The sequence below is a fragment of the Ambystoma mexicanum genome, chromosome 1p, assembly GCF_040938575.1.
Source record: "Ambystoma mexicanum isolate Mex_15411 chromosome 1p, UKY_AmexF1_1, whole genome shotgun sequence".
In the NCBI taxonomy this organism is placed as follows: domain Eukaryota; kingdom Metazoa; phylum Chordata; class Amphibia; order Caudata; family Ambystomatidae; genus Ambystoma; species Ambystoma mexicanum.
The window spans coordinates 657,605,707-657,630,995 of record NC_090921.1 but is presented as its reverse complement, the minus strand read 5'-3'; positions in this window follow the sequence as shown (position 1 = coordinate 657,630,995).

Genomic DNA, 25,289 nt, shown 5'->3' with positions numbered 1-25,289 from the left:
GCACCAAATCCCTCTTGATTAAAGGTACACATCAAGCTCAACAGGGACAGGGTTGGGAGAAAGACAATGGAAGCGACTTTCGAACAATATTATACTAATTGCCCTTTGCCTTCCCCTGCAGAAATGCAGAGGTGCATTGGAGACCCACACACCCTCTGGGACAAACAGCTGCATTTAAAAAGAGTCCTCAATTGACACAGAGATGAGAGAGCGTGCAACCAGCGCTCATAGGAACACGGTCTGGCACTATTTCCCCGACCTTTTTCCCCTTTCCCATGAAAAGTGTTGGCTCAAGAAGGCTGGGAGTCCATGTCCTCGTCAACAGTGCGCGGCATTGGAAGTGGCGGCTCCTTCACAGAGGTCATGATATACCATCTCAACCAGACCATAGTCTGACTCAGGTACAGGACATTTACTTCCAGTTTCCAAAGAGTTGAGAATCCTGGAGCTCATCTTGGTGGTCCTTCCCGGGTGCAGGTGGGTTATCCCTCAGGAAAACAGAATATATGCATGAAGGGCCTGATTCTGAGCTGTGTCAATAGCTGGAGTGGAAAGCTGACACGCTCCCCGCCAGTTTCCAGCACCACCATTCCGATGTGGGTGGAAAGATCTGGGGGGCCCTGTCCTGCTTTCCAGCTGCAGCTGCAAAAGCTCATAACATCTTCCGTTCTGGGAGGATTTCTAAAACGTCTGCCACTTTTCTTATTCACTAAAGTCTCGTTGAGCCTTCAGTAAAGCCCAGCTTTTAAATGAAAAACCTGTGAAGAAATGGCGCCAAATTTCAGCTCTTTTTTTCAACCGAGAAAAGGAGGGCTCTGCAAAGGAGAATGCCCTCTGGGTGTCTGCCCTGAATTAATGAGGGTCACTAGGGCCATTTAAAGGCCTTAAATCAGGCACATGCAAAAACGAAGGCTTTGATACCAGCTGGTGACATTCTTAGTTTAACAGACAATGCTGCTTTTAAGAAGTGTTGCTCCTTCATGGATCATGGACACTTCTCTATTGTTGCACGCACCTCAGAATCGGGCCGGAGTCTCCCTGTGGCTTTTTGATGTAGAACTGCACATTTCAATAGACTGTGCACCGAAGTGCAGCTTTTAACAGTTTTTAACAGTTTGACAAGTGGTCCTAAAACATACGACTTTGCGTATACATTGGCTTTTGTCAAACGTTGATACAGATATCAAACAATCAGTACGTTCAGTACATTGGCATTTTATAAATTTCATTCAAACTGCTGCTTGTCGATAAGCTATCAGAAACTTGAAAAAGAACTGAGAAACAGTGATTTTAATTGCTTTTATAAAGTGCATTCACAAGGCTGCTGATAACACATCTCTTCAGCATCGGCTAAACATGTGGCCACCTGCTCGGCATTCAAGCTAACAGTAGATATGCTCTTGGCTACATCCATATCTGTACTGTTCCTTGTATATTGCAACAGGCATGTTACATACATTTTGAGATCATGGAAAAAAGGAGCAATTTCCTTTTATCCCAATTTTCCTGTGTCTCTGTTAACAAATGAAGTGGAACGATTTTGCCTCAAATGTAGAGCCATCGTTCACATTTGAAAGTGTTATACAATGTTATAGAAATTATAGAAAAACAAGCAATTATATAACATTAACAGTAATTAACCCTTTCACTTTGGCGAAATGCAATGTCCATGCAGGTATGGCAATGCAAAAGGGACATGATTAGATCTCTCTGCAAGGGCAAATACTATCCCTGATGGATTCTGGACTCTTTATTCCTTTTTGTCTGAATTCTGCTGTCTCCGTTGATAACCATGAATCGGGCCTTCAATGGCTGTCCCAGGCTATCAGGATGCCCAGAGAACAGGCATTGTTCGCGGGTTTAATGCCTGCCTCCCAAGTGACGGCTGGCGCCGGTGTACTTCCCTGCCACTCTGCCCAATGCCTCCCACTTTCCCTCTATCCCCTTATTAATTCTCCCAATTTGCCCTGCCATTTTACATGCAATGCCCAGGCATGTACCTCTTCTGCCATCACGCACAGACCCCACCTCGCCAGAATGGCCGCCACAGAAAGAGAAAGGGGCTCCTCAGGGCCATTTCACAGGATTTTTGCAGCCCAGGCAACAAACAGCTAGAAGGTCGGAGACCAAGCAAACAAACAAATAAAAGGATCCAAATGTCCTTTCTCGGTTTCTCTGCGCTGGAATTGGAATCAACAACAAAAGTCAAAGGGCAACATTAGGAGTCCACCATAAGAGTACTTGTGTTCTAGCGTAGGCACAGGACACATTTCAACAGAACCAGGTATAAAGGCAAAAAGGAACAAACGACGTTGTGGTGTGCGATACATTAATGGTTCATAGTACATATGAAGCAGCACTATAGCCAGTTAAACCATGAGGGATGCTTTATTGAAGAGCCTACAGTCAGAAGCACATCACACTTGAATGAATATTTTGAAATCTTTAGGGACTAGCAATTTTAAATGTTGGGCACTGTGAGCTTAAATGTGTTGCCAAGCTTCATGCACTTTGGCTAAGTGGTGAAGCTGGGATTTGAGCCCACTGTGCATGTTTGGCAATTGGCCGCATTTCCACTTGATTTCCAATTAATTCTGGTTGTGGTAGCTTCTCAGCTTTCATACTGCAGATCACCACCATAGTAGTTTCAGAGCACCTGATCCTTGCTCGTGGCATATTCTACCATGCCCGAGGTGCTCCAGACTTCCGTCAGCTTGAGGAATGGTGAACAAAACAGAGGAATGCAAAGAGCGGAGAGCGGGGAGAGAAGGAGGAGGGCAAAGGGAAGTGCTTTGTGTAAGGATAAATGTGTGATCCCTCCCGCTCATATGGAATGCCTTCTAGAGAAAGTTAGAGAATGGATATATGTGTTGAGATAGCATAGGTAATTTGATTCCAAGGCAGTTTTGGAGGGCTATGAATTAAATAACGATTAGTGTGGTGTTGGGAGCGTGCGTGAGGAGCTAGAGAGCATGATCAGGTGATCCTGGTAGAGTTTTTGGCTGGTACTTCTGGGACTGTCAAGCAGAGGCGTAGCCAGGATTGTCTAGCAAATGGGGCCTGATGCTAATGTAGTTGGGCCCAATGCACTGACAAAAATATCTGTAAATGCCCACACAGCGCTGCTGAGTGGGCATTTACAGATTTGGGGTGGGCCTTGCCCCTCAGGCCCTACCCTGCCTACGCCTCTGCTGTCAAGACAATCTTGATTCAGAGGCCTAGTCCAAGAGTGCAACAGTCATAAATGTCAAAGTTGGTTTTGTGGCAAAGGAAATAGCGAGGGAAGGCAATTGATGTAGAAAAAGCCTGGAGCCCGCAATGTCCCGGGCGTAATCTGGAGTCTTGTCATACAGCAAGGTACAATTATATGTGAATGTTTGACTGTTAGGAATTCAAATATTACCTTGATCTTTTGACCTCACAGAGGAACTACACAAACATTATGATAAACCAACATGACAACATGTATTAAATAAATCCTTACAGAAACATGTTATGCCGAAGCAGAATGGTTATAGTTTTAGTTTGCCTATCCTAAATGGAAGTTTTTAATTTGCAGAATTATAATTTATTTGAGCCTAAATATGTTCTCTGCATTTCTTTTACTATATTTTAAGGATTTCAACTTATCCAACAAAATAAATAATGTGATACTGTTAACTGGTCTTAGGCATTGGTTGATATAGACTTGCAGAAAAAAAGCAAACCATTTCTTTGGTCAAATAAGAAGACTTGAAAATAAGCTTGCAGAGGTGTGTGGCATCTAGAAGCCTCCCCTGTATAGGACATTTTCCACTTGTTTGGCCTGTATTAGAAGGGAGAGCAGGCAATGGGGTAAGCAAGGCCACCAGAGTATGATAAGGAGAATCTTTACACTGAAGATAGTACAATACTACTCACAGAGACAAGATCATCTGTCCAGAATAAGAACATGGTCTTGTGACAAAGGCTGCATATGATCCTTGTCACTTTGATTCAACTGTCTCAAATTTGGCTTTCTAATCATCTCTCCTGACTAATGTCTCATGCCCTTCATTTCGGGTCTTTGCCCAGTTTGTACAAGTCTAGTTGTGATAGACTGAGCTCTAGAAATGCACCATACTGATGCTATGCCAGGTTTTCTAACACGCGTTTTCCCGGGCAGACCTCTTGTTTTGCAGTACAGTAGGTGTTATTATCACCAAAGTTCATACACTCAAGTTTATCCCCCTCAAAGAGAGGAAAGGCGGAGTCTACCATGTCCAGATTTGGAAGTCTGTTCTGGCATTTGAACTCAGACCTCGGCAACAAGTGTGTAAGACATAAAGCCATCTTCTGAACCATCTTGGCATTCTCAACTTATCAATATGCATTTCAACTTCAGTTATCGCGTGGAAACAATAGATTTCCCACAGAAAGGTGAAAACACTACTCAAGGTGGGCTATTTATTTATTTATTTAAATTTATAAAGTGCGCAGCGGCCCTACGGCATCGTGGCGCTCTTACAGTATATTCACTTAGACAAAAATTACATAAAAATCCGACTATAGTGAATACACACACTGTATGTAAAACTGTGAACACAGACTGCACCATAGAATTAATTGGTCAGATCTGAACGTAGTTGTCAACAACATTCAGGTTGCATCAGGTTCAGAGCCCCAACCGAACCCATACTAACATGATGTGTAGTTTATGTTTTTATAAACGTTCTACACTGACTTCTTTGCAAAAGTCATCCAGATGGGGGTCCCTCCTAAGGTCGAAGTTTGAGGCCAGTGCCCCTATTACCAACCCATAAAGATGCCTCTTGCTGTTTCAGAGCACACTTTCCTTGTTTATATAATGGCCATCAATGTTTGGGAAAAAATATTCCTCCATCCAAAAGTGTTTGGCCATCAGCATCATTTCGTCAAAGGAATATACATATGTTTTTAAAACAGTTAGCACCTATGTGTTTTACTCACTGGCATTAATGCCAAATGAACCCAGGGGTCACACTGAACTTAACCTGGACACGGGCCATTTCTGGCAGGGTTGGCTTGCCCCCAGGGTCATATTGCCCCAATGCTTATGCTTTCAACCTGGTAATTGCCTATGCTTGTGCCTTAGCGAGGGCTCAGGGTCCACAGCATTGACTACCACTGAACAAGGGGGTGGTAGCTATTAGCATCCCGCATCCTTCGTTCAGGGTGGTAATAACATCTTTCGCAGGTAAATTGGAGATGCACCTAACGTGTGTGCCCAAATTCTATGAAAACAAATACAAACAAAGATGGTCACGGTGCCAGGGCTTGACAAAGGTAAATCGGGTTGAGCATAGGTGGGAGTGGTGGGAGCACACCTGGGGTAGTGGGGTGTGGGTGAGCCATGGAGGGGGCAGAAGAGTGGAGCCAAGGCAAACATTGAGGATATGCTTACCAACTGTGCCCAAATTCCATAAAAAAAACTGCAAACCAAAATGGTTGCCTTGGAAATTAGTAAAGGGAGTACTTCTATTCACAATTTTTCTGGATGTTTTGTTGGATGATGGAGTGAGCTTCGGTGTGCTGTGGGTCTTGAAGCAGGTAAGTGAGTTGGGGGTGTGTGGTAGGGAGGTCGGGAGCCCACTGGGGACACCGGACATAGGAGGGGCATGTAGCGGGCTGAAGAGAGCAGTTCAGGGGAAAGCATGGTGGAAACCCAGGGGAGAGACAGTGATGTCTGCTGAGAACGATGGTGGCAATAGGTAGTTTCTACCCATCTGACTTGCCATCTTATTGGTCAGTACCTGTCCCCAGCGTGCTTGTTGAACTTCTTTGATACCTTTGTTCTCCCTGCAGCCCTCTCACCTGAGTGCTCTAGTCTGAATTCCCCCATTACCAATCTTCTCAGCCTCACACTCAACTCATTTGAAGAGTAATCATCAACTGTCATCTATTCACTGATCTTCTCACAACCTACCTCGTCTACTCACAGCTCTTTGCTTTGAAGTAATTACATGTTATCTGCTCAATTCCCAGCTCCCACACTTTGGCATTTTCAATAAGTAACTCGTGTCGAAAGTGATGTGCTGTGTTCCAGCTACAGCACATTGCCTGTTGGCCTTGAGCCCCAGAGCATCCCACCCCACTTTTCATTGTAGTAATCTTCTTACTGACCGAATGGCTGATAACAGGATAACTGCACTTTTGTGTGAAATGTGCAATTGTATTTAGTTTCGGGTTTGCTTTCTGTTGCTCTGGCGAGTCTTATGCGCAAAACTCAAAAGTAAACACCTGCCTTTTTCTTCCAGTCGCTACATGTAGGTCAATATATTCATGTAATGGTTAAATGTTTGTGTTGGGTAGCATTGATTTTTTTCTTCTAAATGCAGATTACAGACATGCGAGGCCTCCCTAAAATATGCCTAAAATATGTCTCACATTTTCAATAGTAAACATGTCTGTGGAAGAGAGTCAGCTGCAAATTCCTTCAGAGAATTTTAATGAGAATTCCCTGTTCAAGCGCCTGCATGCTTTTATTTCACTGTGTGGCAATTCTTTCGTGAAATGTGTTCTTATCTTGAAAGAAGCAGTTCCTGGTAACTGAATATTTGAAATATAGCCCTCAAATCGCATTCCACTTACATTAATGACCCGTGGCACTTGACTGGCCACAAGTATTAGAGCGGAGACACAGCGATCAAAAGAAGAAAACTCTACTCCAGACCGCCTTGAACCCGTATCCAAACACCCAGCGACAAATGCCGTCAACTTCCTATTACTGCTTCTTTTCAATCTCTGTGTCCACCGCGTCTCCATCATGTTTCCGAGTCTATGGCCCTCATTCCAACCCCGGCGCTAAACCATGGCGCTATTAGCACCATGATTGGTGCCGGTGTTGTAACGAGTCCGCCATGGTTCAATGAGGAATTACCACCCCATTCCAAGGTTGGCGGGGCGGTAATTCCCCATTGAACCATGGCCCTTCCCCATTCCCATTTTCGCCCCATAGGGCTCTATGGGAATGGAGAAGGCGCTGTATAACGGTACCGCAAATTGTGGTACCATACTTAGCACCAAGGTCCCTTTGCGGCTCCCTACTTTAACGGCTGGTGTAGACCTCGTAATCAGGCGCTAAATGGGTTAACGCTAAATTGGGCCGTTAACCCATTAGCGCCAGGGTCGTAATGAGGCCCTATATTGTACTCTTTATTTATCTGCCATTTTTAGCTGCCACTTTCAATGATTTCTCTTTTTTTTGCCACCTGTAGTTTTTTGATATCATTTATATATTTCACCCACACAAAACTTATTTTTGATTGCGCTAGTTACATCCTGGCCTGAGCTTGCAATGCGGCCTGGCAGTGCGGGTACATGTTAATTAACTCTGTCCCCTGTGTGTTCATATGACCATTGTTGCGTGCATTGGGGATTGGTCACCGCATGTTTAAAATCAGGTCTCTTTTCAGGGTTTGCTGGTAGGCAGTGTGGGTGGAAGTCAGGCAGCGGAGGGGAATCTTCACTGACAGAGGACTATCCCACTATCCCATGTGGAACCCGGCTCTCATCCAGGAGCGTCTTTTAGGTGAGAAACCAAATTCATGAGCTCCTGTGTGAGCGGGTGGCAGAGTACCTGAGGTGCATAGCTGGGGGCTCAACTATAACCATTAGCCATTGGTATTTTCTAGCACCTCTGGAGGGAATAGGAACGTTCCATGCCATGCAAGGTATACCTTAAACGGCACATCTCAGAACCAGCACGCTCACTGAATATTACCCTCATTCTATGGGTTGATCAAACACATACAACTGCTCTGTTTTGGAATGTCCGCAGACGTTCAGCAGTAGCATGTTCTAACAATCCTAAAACATGATAGCAATTGGCAACTATGCATGGCTAGAAAAAAATCACCAAGTATCTCTTGGTGATTTTAACAGCATTTTGTTTCGGTCACTTGCATGAAGGTACTGTTTCAGCAAAGGAACAGCTGCCTACGTTAGACGCTTGAAACCCTGACATTCACCCACCTATGGTGTAAGTTTGGAGTGCAGCGGTCATGTGGGGTGTTGGTGTGGTGTTGCTCTTGGTTGTGGGGTGCCTTAGGGACTGCTTGATGGAGATGATACTGACGGATAAGGTCACATCACCAATCTAAACGGTGTGCTTGTGGCACTTTGATGCATTTTCCTACTTAACTGTGTCCATTCTCTTCTTACTTTACACGCTCTTGCACCCAGGTGTCCTTGATACGCTGTCACTGACGAGGCACGCAGGAGCTGAGATTCTGTACGTTTTGTGTTATTAAAACAGAACGATCATTATACACGATGCACTGCATAGTTTCATTTTCTGACACTGCAGCGGCACTCTTTGGCCTGGCGGCACAAAGGAATGCCTTCTCTCCTTTTTCAGCTCAATGTACATTTAAAAACGTAAATGATACGTAATGACATTCAGAAAAGAAATAATAAATATAACTGACAAACACAATACTCTGATGCAATTGCATAATGATACGTTTGTTACAGTTTTATGCAGTAACTATAAGCGGTGTCTAGTCAAATGGTCGACAGACAAATGGTCGACACAATTTGGTCGAAAGGACAAATGATCGAATTATATTTTTTAGGTTTTCGTTTAGGGAAAAAGGGGTTTTTACCCAAAAAAAAAGAAATGTGAAAAAAAAAACAAATTCGATCATTTGACCTGTCGACCTTTTGGTGTCGACCATTTGTCCTGTCGACCATTTATATTCGACCATTTGACCTACAACCACTATAAGCCACTACTTTTAGGAACACACTTACGTTGGTTGATAATTTGAAGACCTGCAACAGTGCACTTAGCGCAAAGTGCAAAATGCGAGAGGAGGGTAACATTCTGCGACGTTTTCTCCTCACGTGCCCAGATTACGATTATTTTAGATAAAGAAGTATCAAACCCCATTTACTGAAGGAAGGTCTCTCAGAGAATATTAGCTCAGTTAGGTCCCTTCTCTTAGGGGATTTTGATTGTGATAGCACTAAATTAGTGGCAGGTTTTATCGACAGGGCATGGCATCAAAGAATAACTATGCCGAGCGTCCTTTCGTTCACAGGTTCTTAGGTTATACCAGGGGTTGCGAGAGAGTATCATTTTACACACCTTTTCCTGTGACGCTCCCCTGGGTCATGTCTAATCATCCTATCGGAGTAGTCTATTTCAGGATGGTGTGTAGGGCGGCTAGGGCCTAATTCACCACCATGACGCGTTTTGTTTTGGGTTTTATATCATATTATGTATTTTACTCTAATTTATGTGTGAAATGGTTGTCATTTTGCACGTACATGAACGTTTGTATTGTACCTTAATGTAGTGTTTGTAATTGTTGTATCTTCTATTTACCCTGTATGGCGTGAGTTTTATTACTTTGAATATTGCTGTCACGAAAGGCTAAATCATCCAAAAATGCAAATAAAGTCTATCTAGATATCTAGCTTAAATAAATACAAACATCAGTCAATAAGCCTGTCAATTATACAAATATATTAACACATTCAATTTATATTACAATGAACTCAAATATGTTGATAATAGGGCATTTTAAGATATTCTGTAACAGGGGTTCCCAAAATCAATATGTGACTTAATTGTCTTTGACCAGTAAAGTAATAAGACCACAAAATGTCTGCATGTAAAAATCACCCAAGCCCACCAGCAATCAACCCTATCACCCAAGCCCACCAACAATCAACCCTATCACCCAAGCCCACCAACAATCAACCCAATCACCCAAGCCCGCCAGCAATCAACCCAATCACCCAAGCCCGCCAGCAATCAACCCAATCACCCAAGCCCACCAACAATCAACCCAATCACCCACGCCCACCAACAATCAACCCAATCACCCAAGCCCACCAACAATCAACCCAATCACCCAAGCCCGCCAGCAATCAACCCAATCACCCAAGCCCACCAGCAATCAACCCAATCACCCACGCCCACCAACAATCAACCCAATCACCCGAGCCCACCAGCAATCAACCCAATCACCCAAGCCCGCCAGCAATCAACCCAATCACCCACGCCCACCAGCAATCAACCTTATCACCCAAGCCCACCAACAATCAACCCAATCACCCAAGCCCGCCAGCAATCAACCCAATCACCCAAGCCCACCAACAATCAACCCAATCACCCACGCCCGCCAACAATCAACCCAATCACCCAAGCCCACCAGCAATCAACCCAATCACCCAATCCCACCAGCAATCAACCCAATCACCCAAGCCCACCAACAATCAACCCAATCACCCACGCCCACCAACAATCAACCCAATCACCCAAGCCCACCAGCAATCAACCCAATCCCCCAATCCCACCAGCAATCAACCCAATCACCCACGCCCACCAGCAATCAACCCAATCACCCAAGCCCACCAGCAATCAACCCAATCACCTAATACCACCAACAATCAACAGATGAAAATGTAATATCTTTCCCCTTAGCTGTCATAGATTGCAACTGAGATTAAGAATTCAAATCGATCAGCGTGGATTGAATAATTGTGAATTAAGTGCACTAGATTTTAGAACACATATGTTATAAGTCTAGATCTCTCTTCTATGTACAATTGTAAAGTTTATAGTCGAAAATTGTTTCCAAAACTCATGAATTAGTTTGCAGTCAAATAGAAGATGCTTTAGGGATTCCCCAGGAGACTCACAATGCCAATATTTAACAGAATTCATAAGCTTTGCCTTGAACAATTTTAGGGATGTCCAAACATTCACGTTTGTTATAGGAACAAGATAATAAAATTGAATTATTTATACCCCAAATATTTTTAAAGTCGTTTTGAAACATTGAAATGTATTACCCATTATCCTGCACCAGCTGAATATAGAAAGGTACTGAAATTAAGCAGTATTGTTTGTTACATTCTTTGATAAAAATGGCAGGTATGGACATATTGCAATGCTTTATCTTAGTGATACTCATACTCCCATGTAGACGCATTTATACATTTGAGAAACATTATGACCTGACATAGTATGCATTTCAATGTTAATTTGATATTTGAAATAAAGATGTTATTAATATGATTATTAAAGTAATTAAGGACCAAACTATTTTAAATACAATACAGTTTAGATAAATATAAGATTGATCCAAGGATAGACGAAATGTAACATGACATTTCCAAAGAGAAAGAAAAGTAAGAGAAATAATTTTCATTTGATCAATGTAATTCAATATTTGAGTGAGTTATGACATTTATATGATGGGTTGTTCCACAAAGAAATCTTTTCAGAAAATGTAATAGACTAAAAAACATTGTTTTTGAAATTCTAATTGATGGAGACACCTTTCATAAGCAGTAATTTTAAGGGTTAGAATAGAAGACACAGGGAAATATCTTAGCAATGCCCTCTCTGGAACTTACCACTGAGTGACTTTATTGTCTATATAATTCAGGAACCATAAACTAGCCTGCATTATTAAAAAGTCCTTATGATATGTATTAAAATTAGAAATAATTTTACAACCTCAATGTTTAAATGATTTGAACGTAGTTAATGTAATTCTTGCATTCTTATTTCCAATACATTTTGAAATAATCAAATCAATGTTTTGTAGAAATATTTAGTGATTTTTAATCAGAGACATTACAAATGAAAACTACTTTAGGATGAATATTGCCTTTAATGTCTTTGCCGGTAAGACAGCTCAGAGGCTGGTAAAATAGCTCAGCGGGTTGAGCGCTCGCTGCTGCGATCTATGTTTAAATCTGCAGGTCATAGATTGAATCCTGGCATGGCCAACTCAGCCTTTTATGCTTCCGAGGTCAATAAATGAGTACCTGTAACGCTCACCTGGCTCCCACAGAGGCACTGTCCTGGTCTGGATTCATGTGATCTCTTCAAGCGTGATGCGCAGGAATCGAAACACCGACTGAACTGGACCCCCAAATCTGGCTTGTCTGGCCCGTAGAAAAATCTTTCTGTAGGTGGAGAAAGGGGATTAACTGACTGCAGAGTATTGTGATTGCTTCCCACCTCCCCTTTGCTCTTCTCTGACCACCTCCGAAATCCCCAATCAAGGCTCACCTTAATTTGACCAGTTACTTCACTGGTTTCAGAAGGCGAAATGCCATAAGTATGCAGTTTAAAAGGTTCCAGAGTAGTGTCTTCTCTTTGTTTGCTTTTCTTAACCTGCGATCTGTCCTTATTTTCAGGTGCAGAGTGGAAGTGATGCTTCGAGGGATATTGCCGGAGATAAACTCAGGTGAGTTTGTGATAAAATGATCCCTTTAAATGTCTTTGAATCCCTCTAGTAATGTCTTTCTTTTTTCCCCTTAGGGGCCGGGGTGCGGTACCAGGCCAAGAAGTGGCGCCGACCCGAAATGAGGAGTGGTTCCGTCAAATATGGCCAAGTAAGTCTTGTGACGGAAAATCAGGCTTTCCTCATTTGTTAGAGATGTGGCGGAATGCCCAGAAGGTCGCGGTGGATAGTGAAGAGCCCACGAGGCAGGTGAGTGATGCGCGGCGCTGCAACAAGTAGCGCGATGCTTTTAAAGAATGTCTACCTTCAGGATCGCTGGCGTGATGGGTCCGGACACAGGTAGGAAATTAGATTAAGTTCTTGGTTTTCACCTTTTCTCTTCCCTTCCTTCCTTTCAGGTATCCCAAGATCGAGGCGGGCGTGGCTGGAAGCAAGATGCAGGAGCAGGCAAGGTGAACGTTCAGCTGCTAGATGCAGAGCAACGCGAAGCAGGTGTGGCAGTCCGGGCGTGGTTTAAATAGCCTTGGAAGAAGTTCCAGGTAAGTATTCTTCCACGGTCCCCACCCAAGAAAAATAGTTCCTTTGATAAAATAGTCCCTCCTAAGCCTCATTTGGCTTGAGGCTTCATGCAGCATGGTCTGCGCCAGGTAAGTGCACCAAACAACCTCTTTTATGAGCCTGGTGCCTATGGCGCCAGGACTGATGTCCAACATGGGCCTGGCGCCAAAGGCGCCAGGACAAAGTCCAAAGAGCCCCTATTAGGGGCCGCTGGGCTTTTACCCGAGGGCATGATGCCTGCTCCCGGGGGTGCTGGGCCTGTCCTGGTGCTCCGGGGGTAGGCATCATGACAGTACCAACTTCGGTTGGGATGACAAATGTATGTATACATGTTCTATGTACAGTGCTTAGACGTAAGTGCTATATAAATAACAAATGATCATTTAAGAGCCTCAATTCACTCTGCAAAATGTTGTGTTTGAAACAAAAAATCTCACAAACATTAGTTGTAATAACTACTTTGTTTTTGTCCAGTACAATCTGCCATCACCTCTATACAATCTGTGACCTGCAATGCGGAAACTGATCAGTAAAAACAAATTTTGGCTTATTAGTATAGTAATTTACAGAAATGCAAGTGTCCAAACACTAACTAAATACTAGCTAGTAATTAACTAACATGCCACAGTTGGTTACTAGGGAGCAATGGAAGTGATATCACTTGCCAAAAGTCGCATGACATCTCAGTTCTTTTATTTTACTTAAATGGTGGTTTGTCATAGCTATTAACATAATTCCCTATCTTCTGACGAGAACACAGTCAACTTAGTAACTTTAACCAAGAGGAGATGAAGTTATAAAAGGGATATCTAGAGCGGTCCATACTTTAGCTTCAGTGGCATTATAACCAGTGCACAACAATTGTATGGTGTGAGTGTCCCCAACGGCTGGTAGTGGCTGCCAGAGATTGAGTTGGTGCTTTCTGGGAGCTATTGAGGACTGGGTGGCTTATCCACTTATACTTTCTTAAATTAAATCCAGCAAACATATAGCTTTTACTTATCATATCCAGACCCCCACCCTTTCCAAACCTAGCTTTACTCTCTGTCACCCATGTTTCCCCCCAATGTGTCTTGTGTTAGATGTCAACGCTGTTGTCCCAAACTGTGTTCTCAAAAATTGCAAGCTTCTGGAAGTAGGTTTTCAAAACGTTTGTGGCAAGGCTTGGGAAGATCAGATTGTATTATGTGTTCCTGATCTGTGTATGTTTCACTTGTAATAGGACAGGGTGGAGGTAGGAAAATAAAGCAGCACTCCTTCCCAGGGTCCCCTCCATGCTTCCAATGCCCTGCAAAGCATAATTGAGCCAAATGTGTGAAGAAATCAATCAAGACACTGCCATGGCTCACTCAGCAGAGAAGCATGTGGTACCTCATAACACTGCAGAGGCCCATATTCCTAAACTCACTTACCATTTTGGCAATAGAGTTGAAAATAATTATGAGGAACTGGTGAATGATGGAGTAGTTGGTAGACTCCATCCTCCTCCAATTTTATTCTCTTCAATTCCACAATAACCAATTAGGGGAACCATTTCTACCTTCTCCCCCTGACAATCCTCAGGCTGTTGAGTGCCAAGAAGATAACTGCGATTCCTCTGGAAAGTAGTTCATGAACATGGGTGTAGAAGGCTCTGCTGCCCCTCTTTCTGCTGATCCTGACAAGACTGATACTGCAATCTCCTTCCCCTGAAAGTGTCCAAAAATATTATTCTGAAGGAGTGGAAATCCCCAATGAAACCACCCGTCCCAAGATACTTACCTGGCTATATCCACTGAACAGATTTGTGATAGAGTTCCCTGGCTCTTCTAAAATAGATCGTAACTTAATTCCTACTCTAGATGAATATCCATTTCATTTGAAGATGCTTCCCTTGAAGACAATCTAGATTAACAAATTGGAACTGCCTTCAAAAGGGTTCATGTAGCTCCTAACTTTGCTTTTTGGGAAATTATTTATGCTGCTTACATGTTCGAATCCTTTTTGAATTACTTTCACTCCCTTTTTCCTCTACTAGAAGAGGGGACTACTGGTTCCTCTGCTATTGATATATTTGCGAAGCACTTCATTTCAAAGAAGTCAACCATCCTAAATCTTCCTTTGTGTGAAGAAAAACTATTGGGCTCTGAAGACTGCAGTAAAGAACACATATTGTCCAACAGCTTCCATTGTGTAGATGTTGAGTAGGCACTGACCATTTTCCAGCCAGGCCAATTGCAATAGTTGGTCACTGTGTTGCACTGCTCTCGCAGACACTCCAGCATATGGAGGATTGAATTCCATTGATGATTGTAAGGGACCTGCTGGTATAACGGCTTCTTTGCTAACATGTTATTGGCACTTTAGTAGTGACTAAATTGTGTATAGAACATCTGGGTCACACTTACCAAAGCATCTAGTGGTGTATACCGGCTCAGGAAGTGGGCCACCACAGGATAGCGGGCATGGACAAAGCCGGGCACATGCATGGTTTCACCTATACTCTGGGAAGAGGGCAGATGCGACATTAGACCCATTGTCAATGGTCACAAAGCCTAATTACAAACTATGAGGAGTGAACCAATGTGCCATTACCTTCTTCATTTTCTCTCAGAGATCAACTGCCTAGTAGGACCTGCTGTCAAATTCTTCCTACACAAGGTGGCCTGCTGCCAAATGATATTAGGTGACTGCTGTACTGAGCTTTGCTGATAAGAGATGCAGGGGAGGTGACCCAGTTTCTGATCATGGCCATGATACCAAAAATATCATAGTAATCTGGCATATGTGCCTGGATGATCAGCATGTGAAATGTTAGATGGCCTTTCTGATCCTCACCGAGGTCCAGTGCCACTCTCACTGTTTCCACGCATGGCCATAGAGGCTTGGTAAAGAAATGTGCATGAAGTAGTGCTTATTTGGAATTTCCCAAACCAGGATCCATGAGTCTACGGAGCTGACCTTTCGATAATGGAATAGGGCTCTAAAGATATTTCTGTATTGTACCGATAGGCAAAGAAGTGACGTGATTCTTACCATCCCTACCTCCAGAGCCCTCCCTCCACCCCCCAGTGGAGTGTCAAAGACCCTGCCCCCTATTGGGGCTCCGGTAGGAATGGAGATAGGGAGGAGCATATACCTGTGACTGTGTATCCGCTAACAGAGAAAACAACAACTCCCTGCAATGAGCGACTACTCTCACTCATCAGCACAAGAGAGGTTTAATAATGTACCATTATTTTGTATTGATAGTCTACTGCTTATACCTTCCAGCAACCTTTTGTGTGTGTTAAAGATATGCACCATTTATAGCATATCAATACACAATACAGTTAGGTAGATGCCCCACATAAAAAGTTCATAACCAAAATGCTTCTGACAGATTTCTCAGTAATGAGCACTCAATGCAGGCTTCTTACATCCTCATGCTTAATGTAAATCTTGTAATAATGAGAAATAAGTCATAAACATTGCTACCATTGTGTTCGTTACACATAACACACCTAAAATGCAAAAAGTCATTAATGAATATGCAGCAATCATAGTCATTGCCTCTGCACTTATTTGCCTTAAAAATAACTACCTAACTACCTACCTCACCAGGTCTTGCTAGGCAATCTCATCAAATCTTGCTAGGCAGTCTTCATCAAAGCAACTGCCACCTATCTATACCTCAATACAATTCTCAATGTGATATCAATGATGAGTAAATAAGAAAAAACCTCCCATACTCACTATCTGCAGCAGGTAAAGAGATAAAAGCTGGAGAAGACTGAATGCCTTGAGTGGTCTGCAATCCATGAAAAATACCTTAAAACATCAAAACCCACCGATTACATCACCATGGTCTTTTCTTATCAAAAAAGCAGGAAAATAGGACAAAATGCTTCAAAAAGAGTTCATGTCAATTGGGAACAACCATGGTGCTCGCATCACTGAAGAATTGTTTGGGTGGAAATGTACAAATTGACCCATAAAGCTCAGCCAAAAATGTATAAATCTGCTCAAAAGCCAATGGCGAGGGTACTTTGAGGATTTAAAATGCCTCAAAAAGCCAACAATCCAATTTAGTGGTTACAAAAATCAGGCAAGGAAAATTGAGGCACATGGCTCCCACCTTTTCTTCATAGAGGATAATGGTCCCAGTGCTTCTCCTTCTCCCTTTGTCCTTCCAGCTGTTTGTCTGCCTCTGTTTGCGTCTGGTAACAGCTAATCTCCTGCCTTGCCTTCCGAAGCCTCCCTTGTATACTATCTGGGCATAAACTGTCAACTCCCCTATTAGTATACTTGTCTAACAGAAGCAAAAAGTTGATTAAATCATCGGCCCATTAACAGTGTTCAACATCTTTTCAAGGATGCAAAAATATTGTTTCTGTTAAAAGCAGGGCTGCAAGGCCGATGCAGTCTGCCGTTACCTTTCATCTAGTTCAAAAAGCCACTCGCCGCTACAAGCTCTGCAGGAACCACTGTAGTTTTTCTGTTGTTCTTTCAATTATTGCTATTTCAGTTTTATTTACTATTACTGAGGCAATTCTAATACTTCCCAGAAAGTCAAGAATACAGTCAGTGAGAGTTTATGTGAATTTGCCCGCAAGAATCACAACAAAGATGAGGTCTGGCATAGAGCCCGAAAGTCCAAACCAAAGCATTATTCTCTGCATTAAGATAGATGTTAAGCCTACTTATTGCCTTATTTCAAATGCATTACACTTGCGGCTCATATTAAATACATGGCCTGGAAATATGCTCAGATTTCATACCTTCATCATAGTAAAATTGAAAATACACAACAGATGGCATTCTAGCCCAGCTTGTGAAAATCTGTGAATCAGCAAGAATCTCTGGTGTAGTGGTGCCTGATGGTGATGCACATTTTCCAATTGCTGCAGGAGAGATGTGGTAGGTTGCCCTATCGCCTTTCCTCCTCCAAATTATGTGGGGGATGCCATAAATTGTGATCTGTGATCCTGAGGGTGGCTATGTGATGGAGGATCACATGGGAGCAGACAACTACCGGGGAGATCTCATGACTTCATTGGACAAGACACGGTATCCCCCCCTTGAGGAAGACCATCTAATGCACAAAACCTTAATGACCAATTGTCAGCAATTCTTTTTCCCTTTTCCCCTTGTATAGGAAGTAAAAAAACCTCTTACCAATATTCTTTAGGTCAAACCCCCATCTATGACCTAGCGACACATAGCTCCAACAAAACCCTTTTTGCTTCTGATATGACTTTATGTCAATATTTTCTCATGTAAAACCACTGAGAAAACACTATTGGCCTCATTCCGAGTTGGGCGGTAAGGGTTAACGGTCACCGGTAAGGAACCCGGTGCCGGTAAACCCTTACTGCCCAATTCCGAGTTCCCTTAGCGGGACCCCCAAAGGACGTGTGGTCTGACCACGCGTCCTTTGCAGGTCCCGCTAAGGGACCAGGGTGCTAATAACGGGCCCGGTATTTGCAGGCCCGTAATTAGCGCCTTCCCCATTCCCATTGAGCCCTATGGGGGCTGAAATGGGAATGGGGAATGGTTGGTTGAATGGGGACTTACCGGGTCCGCACTGGTCGGAATGTCCCGGTAAGTCCCCATTCAACCAGACCGGACCCGGGTTAGGAGGCAGCCATGGCGCTAAAAGCGCCATGGCTACCTCCAAACTCGTAATGACCGCCTATATGTCCAATGACACCCATGGATTCCAACTCCCATAATCAGCAAAGTACTGTGACAAGGAGGATGAAGGAGTTGGTACAAGGTAAGAGGAGCCCGAAATCTCGATGTGCAGACTAATTGTTCTACAGAATCACCTGTTCATGGGACATTTAAAGAATGCACCACACTACTGAGTGTGGAAGTGCAGGAGAAGACGTTGCTTCCTATGCAGAGGCTTTCGAGTGTGGGAGACAAGTACCAGTGTGGTGGAGCAGAGGAGACCGCTGAGACAGAAGGAGAAACGCAGTGCTCGAGCAGGACGAGCTGTGGAGATGCTGAGAGCCGTGAGAGAGTTCCTGGGCACTAAGATCTCCATACAGGACCTCAGGGAAAGCTGACATGTGACCGCAGAGCCGTGAAGGGAGCCGCAAAGGAAGCTGGATGGACGTCTGCACATTCTAGAGTGGGAGGCGAGCAGCGGAGCCATGCCACCGCCATGCACCGAAGAATGAAAGGTCTGGAGATACTGGAGAGGACCGGTCTGTCAAAACAAAGCAAGGGGGTACCCCGGGGCATTCTGCCGAATGCAAAAATGACAATTTGAATGTTATTCGATTGCTAATACAGAAACTACAAGAAGATTGCTTGAATGCAGAAAAGCCAATGTACAGATTCAAGCCCCACTAAGATATGGATGCATGAGATGCAAGTGTGGGGCACAATTTGAATGAAAATTACTGCAGACAGATACACTGAGCCAAGAACGGTATATGCGGTTTTGGTGATACAGAGGAGCTGTGAAACACACGAGAAGTCCTGGCAAGGGAAGGATACCAGGCAATTAAAACACAAGAAAAGTCCTGGCAGGGAAGTATATCAGGCAAGTGCAATCACAAGAGAAGACCTGGCAGGAGTGTACACCAGGCAGTTGGAATTGCATAGAGAGTCCTGGCAGAGGAGTATACCAAGTTAGTTGCAAAGCTACAAGACATACTGACGAAGGACACTGTTTGCTAGAGAAAGGAGACACTTGTGCTAAAGAAAGACTGTTAAGAACTTGTTGCCTAGCCTGAATATTGTGAATTAAGGAGAGACACAAAGGAACTCTTAGTAAAAGAGACATTGGGCCTCATTAGGAGTTTGGAGGTAGCCATGCCGTTCTTAGAGGCATGGCTACCTCCAAACCGGGTACCGGGTCCGGGTCCCAAAACTAGGGAATTACCGGGCCATGCTGACTTTAGCAGGCCCAGTCATTCCCATTCTCGGGACCCGGACCCAGTACATCCCCATTCCCATTTGAGCCCCGATAGGGCTCAATGGGAATGGGGAGGATGCTAACAATGGGCCCGTTAATGACAGGCCCGTTATTAGCATCCTGGTCTGCTAGCGGGTCCCGCTCTGCACATCTGGTCTGGCCAGGCGTCCAGAGCAGGACCCGCTGCAAACCTCGTAATGTGGTGGCCCGGAATGAACGGTGCAGGTCCCTTACCGGCACCATTCATTCCACGGCCGCCTAGCTCCTAATGAGGCCCGTTGACATCCCATTTCAGAATGCAGGGCAAGGGGAATCAACCTCTGGGTCCACGCTCTTTCACCTTTGAGAACATTTTCTCTATTCTAATTTTCAGTCGTGCACACTTTTCTGCCAATATCAGGTTGAAGACATTTCCTATCACACTTTATAATGTTTCATTTGTAGTGTGAGGGTCAGGATAGGACGTTTTGGACACAAGGATGGCTTTTCAGTTATTGACATTCTGAAACAGACAGATCCTTAATTTTTGTTTTTTATGTAGGGAGACTCCTCTTTAGAATAGGGTCATAGAGGCATTTTCCCTCCTCATTTTCATTTAAATAAATGTCTTAACCAAAAACATGACAACTTTGTGTCCCGCTTTCATTTCTGACCGCACAGGTGCCCATATTGGTACCTGAAAAGTATCTTGCGGAGGAAGTCAAGTACCAACTCTTTCCTGTGGGCCAACACTTGATGGTATCATTTGCTTAGTTTGGGCAGGTGGCAAGATGATATTGTGGCTTTACAGCCATAAAATAGTTCCACACTCCAGATTTTGTGGGAAGGCTGACACAGGCCTTAACCTCTCGTCCTTCTTGGGGCCTTCTTGTTGTATAGTTCAGTGGATGCGGTGCAGGCGCTGTTTACTGAGGAGCCAGTAGTCTTGATGTAACTGGCGGCAACATTGTACTACCACTATCATGTGTTTTTCAGACCTTTTATTTGATAAATATTGTAACACTATTACACTAGCTTGAGGAGTGTTTGAAGCTTGCTTTCTGGGTTCAATGCTTGCACTTGATAATTGCATGGGTTTGTCCATACCTGGACTCTCTTCTTCTGTCTCTTTCTCTCCCTCACAATCTGTGGGTCATCACAGTAGAGCTGTCTGTGTCTTGTTCCTGAATCTGGGTCTGGAGCATGATCTTTGTCGTGTTCTTTTGTGTCATCTGCTTTCAAGGCAATCCGAAGAAGGACATTTTTAGGAATCACCTCTTCTTCCTCATACATGGTTTTCTATCTTTGTTGCTAAGCTGATGTCATGTCTTCTCCATCATATGCCTCGGTTGGTGGGAGCTCAATTTCGTTCACCTCTATCAAAACATCATTACTTAGCACCTAATGCAAGTGCAAAGGGGCTGTATGAAAAGTTACATTTCTTCCCAATGAGCCAGATGCTTTTGAGACAAATGTCCTTTTTCTTTATAAAAAGAAGAGATCTGCTGCTAGTGATTGATGGGCAGGATTGTTGCAGAGAACCACTTACTATCTGGACTGAAACACACCCAACAAATACATTCCTCCCCCTACGAATCTTTCTATAACTAAGTTTAATTAGAGCAGCAGATAGGGTAATTTATTTAACCTTTTCCCTTCAATTAATGCACATGTGGTTTGAGGTGCTTTGGGCTTCTCCTCCGTCTACTTAATGCATGTGGTGTTCAAAGAGCTGGCCTTCTTCAACTGCTAAATGCAATTGGTGTTCGCAGTGATTTGGCCTTCTCCTATGCCTGCTATATTCACATGGGGTTAACAGTGCTTTAGCCTTTTCCGCCTAATAAATGTACAGGGGATCTCAGTACTATGGTCTTCTTATGATGGATCAATTTCCGAGGCACCAGTGTTCCAGGGATGAATATCGGTTTCTAAACTATCAATCAACCACACACCTCTAGTACACTGGAAGGGATCCGAACAGATTGGAAAACTGTGAAATGTAAGACCTCCTTGACAATGTTGATAATGTGGACGGAACTGCAGGCTTATCTCGGCAAGGCTGTTGATCGTTGGTTAGTTGCAGCACAGCAAAAATACATTATTACACAATGATAAAAGGGACTGTCCAGTCAAGGTTGTGTTGGGATGGAAATTAGTATATCCCACCCCCATAGGTGCTTTCAGTTGAGGCGGATCCCCTATGAAATAGTGTAGTGTGCAAGGGGGGAGGGAACCGCACTGTGAAACTCACTGCAAATATAATATAGTGTAAACGGCAGATGCATAACCTTAAAGGGCACATAGAAAGAAACGCCATTTTGTAATTATGACAGAGGCAGGGACTTGCATGGCCGTGATGCACCAGTCGAGCTTCATGGAAGGATTTCACTAGGCCCCGATCATTAAGGCACAATGGGCCTCATTCCGACTTTGGAGGCTGCCTCCAAAATCGTTCCGACTCCTCCCTGGTGAATGGAGTAATTACCGGTCCATTCCAAGGTTGGAGGGACCGGTAATTCCCCATTCACCAGGGCCCTTCCCCATTCCCATTTAAGCCCCCATAGGGCTCAATGGGAATGGGGAACGCGCTAATAACGGTACCGTAATTTACGGTACCGTTATTAGCACTAAAGTCCCTTTGCGGGTCCCGTCCTTAACACCTTCTAAAAGCAGGCGTTAAGGAAGGACCCGCAAAGGGAACTCGTAGTAGGGCGGTAAGGGTTTAACGGCACCGGTCTCGTTACCGCTGACCGTTAACCCTTACCACCCTACTCGGAATGAGGCCCAATGAGTCCGTACCACCAGTTCTCACTGAAGCTCGCTTCCCCACTATCCATTCACTGTTGCAATCATTTAGTTTCATTGGGAGGAATGCGCCCTGCAAGACCGTGAGACAACTCCAGGCTCCTCGCCTTCATTCATCACAACCAAGCTGTCAGCAGGCCTCTAAACCCCACCCAGCCACCCCAGAACCAGAGCCCACACCACCGACCTGACCCCCAAACCCATATATTCCATTATAGGTAGTGACCCCCCCAGCCCATAGCATAAACCAAAGTAATCATAAAAGATCTAAGCATGCTCGACTGTTTCACCCCTCAGCATAAAATGTGTTTTATAACACGAGGTACAGGGAGGGATACATCATAGATCAAAACAATGGTGGAAGCCTTGAGTGCGAGAGGTGCGGTATCAGCAAAGCCTAGAATGTGTGGGTCAGTATGACTATATTTCTTCCTCCCTTCCCCATGGCACCAATCCCCCAATCCTCACATGCCCCCGAGCCTCAACATGTGAACCACCACCCTACTGAGAGTCTGGTTCGTCATCAAAGCGAAAGTACTGTCTGAGGCCATCAGCATTTCCATGCTGTTCGCCTGGCTTGTGCTGGATGTCCATATCTAATCACTGTAGGGATGTTGCCCACTACAAAATCTTAGGGTACTCCCCTTGCATGGCCATTAACCATCACAGAGGTATCTGGTCCGTCTGGATCATAAAGTGAGACCCAACGATGTAGGGTTTCAGCTTCTTTACAGCCCACACGACCGCATTTGCCTCTTTTTCTACGACAGCCCAGTTCCTTTCCCTTTTTGTCAACCGCCTGCTAATGTAGGCATCAGGTTGCTCTACCCCTTCAGAATTCAGCTGCGCAAACACTACTCCAATCCAAAAATCACAGGCGTCCGTCTGGCTAATGAATTCCTGACCATAGATTGGAACTTTCAGAACTGAGGCCCTGCACAATACATCCATTAAATCGTTACCTTATTTGGCATCTTTTTGTACGTTACATTATTCAAGGGCATGGCAATGGTCCCATACCCTCTGATGAATGACCGGTAGTATCCGGTGAGACCTAGAAAGGCACTCACCTGCGTCTGTGTGGTGGGCATGTCCCACTCCTTCACAGCCTTTACCTTTGCTTCAAGAGGTTGTTTCTTACCTCCACCAACCAGGTGCCCTAGGTAAGTCCCAGTACCCTGCGATATCTGTCACTTTGTGGCCTTGATAGTCAGGCCTGCATTCTGCAGTGCCTGAAGCACTTGTTTCAGGCGGGATACATGATCCTCCTAGGTGTAGCTGAACACAGCAATGTCATCTAAATAGAGGACACTGAAGTTTTCCAGTCCAGACAAAACCTGGTTAACCATTCTCTGAAAGGTTGCAGGGGCATTCTTTTATCCGAGAGGCATCACAGTGAACTGATAATGTCCATCCGGGGTTAAAAATGCCGACCTCTCTCTCGCTCCATTTGTCAACCCGACCTGCCAATACCCCGCTGTGAGGTCGAAAGTACTCATGTTCTTGGCAGCGCCGAGTTTGTCAATGAGCTCAACTGCCCGAGGAATGGGGTCAGAATCTGTCTTCATGACAGAATTGAGCCCCCTGTAGCCCACACAAAAGCAAACTTCAGTTTTCCCACTATTGGTCTTTTTAGGGACCAGTACCACTGGGTTAGCCCAGGGGCTATGGGAGGACTCTATCCCTCCTAGGGACAACATCTTGGAACTTTCCTCCTTGATGGTGTCCCTGACCTTATCGGACATTCAGTGAATCCTTCTCTTCACCGGCTTACTGTCTCCAGTGTCCACATCATGGGTGCACCAATCTGCGCAATTTGGAGTCAGAGAAAAGACTGGCAAACTGTCCCAGTAACAGCTGCAATCTGTCAGTTGCTGTTCTGACATGTCTTTTGCTAGATTGACCCCTTCAACTGACCCATCTCTGGCTTCAGTGTGCAGGAGGTCTGGGGGGGAATCTGTCTCCTCCTCAGTCTCTCCATCAGTCACTAACGCCATGACCAAGTCATCCCGGCTATAATGGGGTTTTAGCCGGTTGACATGAAAGACCCTGCACATCTGTTTCGGTCCTTTCACGTTAATGAGATAATTCAACTCACTAACTTTTTCCATCACACAGTAAGGTCCAGTCCACTTGTCCTGAAGGCCACCGGGTTTGACAGGCTCCATAATCCACACCCATTGGCCTGGAGAATAGACTACCACTGTGGCCTTCTGGTCATGCCATTGCTTCATCAGCTCCTGACTGGCCTTCAGATTCTTGGTTGACTGTTCCATGTACTTTGCCATTCTAAGCCGAAGGCTGAGTACATAGTCCACCACATTTTGTGATGGTGATGAGGGTTTGCTTTCCCATCCCTCCTTCATTAGACTGAGGGGACCTCATACAGGGTGTCCAAACAGAAGCTCAAAGGGGCTAAACCCTACTCCGTTCTGTGGCACCTCCTTGTAGGCGAACAGAAGGCATGGCAGGAGAATATCTCATTTTCTCATTAGGTGCTCTTCCAAGCCACCTATCATGCTTTACACGGTATTGTTGAACTGCTCAACAAGCCCATTGGTCTGTGGATGGAAGGAGGTAGATAACCTGTAGGTGACTCCACACTCATTCCACATAGCCTTCATGTATGCTGATATGAAGTTTGATCCCCGGTCAGAAACGGCTTCCTTGGGAAATCCAACATGGGAGAATATCCCAATTTAGAGCCTTCGCACCCATACGGGCTTTGATGCTCCTCAGAGGGACAGCCGCAGGGTATCTTGTGGCGTGGTCGACCACCATCAAGATATATCTGTTCCTCAAGCTTGTTTAAGGATCCAAAGGACCCACAATATCCATGCCGATTATCT